The sequence below is a fragment of the Ceratosolen solmsi genome, unplaced genomic scaffold (genome assembly GCF_000503995.2).
Source record: "Ceratosolen solmsi marchali unplaced genomic scaffold, CerSol_1.0 scaffold7, whole genome shotgun sequence".
NCBI classification, from domain to species: domain Eukaryota; kingdom Metazoa; phylum Arthropoda; class Insecta; order Hymenoptera; family Agaonidae; genus Ceratosolen; species Ceratosolen solmsi.
Window position 1 is genome coordinate 5,049,482 of NW_011948413.1, and position 1,301 is coordinate 5,050,782.

General features: G+C 41.7%; 1 long non-coding RNA gene across 1 annotated transcript in view; it reads right to left on the reverse strand.

Moving 5' to 3' along the window:
* The window catches only part of LOC105367379 (uncharacterized), a 4,054-nt gene extending 3,289 nt beyond the window's left edge, over nt 1-765 (reverse strand). The window contains exon 1 of the long non-coding RNA XR_913055.1: nt 755-765. This is a non-coding gene — a long non-coding RNA (uncharacterized LOC105367379). The remainder of the gene's footprint in view (nt 1-754) is intronic.
* Between the last annotated feature and the right edge of the window lie 536 nt (nt 766-1,301).

The following is a 1,301-nucleotide window of genomic DNA, read 5'->3' on the forward strand; positions in this document are numbered from 1 at the left end:
GTGGCGCTGAGCGAGGTAAAACGGAAAAAGTCACACAAAGCTGAATTATCAATCGACCGTGGAGCGTACAGTAGATTTTGCCAATTGTACTTGCCTCTCTGCTTTATAGCCATTTATCAGCGCTGGCCTTTCGTTCGTTATACCACCGTCGTACCCGGCAACACTTTACGCAACCTAATTCACGCGTACTTTTAAGCCTTTCTATACAAATAGAGCATCAGAGGCGCGGGCTCACCTATACGCGTAGCATACATTTAATAAATATGTAGGATAGTAAAAGGAGTTTAATGGAGAGCCAAGGAATGTCTCATATTTCCATGCATGAATTATTTATAGTGCCAATGAGAAGAGATAAGAGATGATAATAAGTGTGCTTTTGTAATTTCCAAATAGTTCATAAAAAGAAACGACAAGAAATATTGTTAATGTTATATTATAGATGGGAGCGTTCGTCGTGCAGAAATTTCTCTATGCCGACGAGAATGCGAAGCTTTTATTTTTTTCCTTTACTTTTTTTTTCGCAAAATGCTGTTAAGCAAATGAATTTTTTCATGCGTAACCGACGTATTTTCATTCGACCTAACTGAAAGTCGTAATTAGTTTAGCGATCGTAAATACCTTGTATTTTCTTAAACGCAATAAGAAATTATTTAGAATAATACGTTTCGTACGTACATTATATACGCGGGCTCTTTGAATAATTGAGGCCGATCGTGCATTTGGCAGACAATTTTCGTAATTCGCGACACAGCACCGCTTCGTTAAAGAAAAGATACAAATCCTTACGAGAGGCAGCAATTTATCCGGTATGAATGATAAATGCGACAGGACTCGCTCGACAACGTCACGCATCGTCAAACATTGGGACACGATCGGGATGCAACGCGAAAGCTTAGCTTTCCAAAGCTCCCCGCCTCATCCGAGTATCAAATATGCGCAATATGCGTGATAATTGATGGAGCGACGGGGACCGAATGGCGGCACGGAATAATGGAGGCGAGCACGGGCGGGTAATAACCGAACTCTCCTAACTGTTCACGAAGTGGCATTCTTGTGTTAAGGTCGGCGCGCTACCCTCTCGCCTCACCTGCCTAGGGTAAAGTAATAATAAAATAATGTAAGGTCAGGGACGCGATTGGCGATTTATATGCCTCGGGTCTTGGCAAGATCGCTGGCTCAGTTCTTTTTATGGGAGTAAAGGCCGAGATGATGGCGATCTTGTTTAGATCATGATAGATAATTGAACAATTGCTTATGTTATGCGCTTGCTAATTTAATCGTCGGAAGGTCGAGCAATTTCA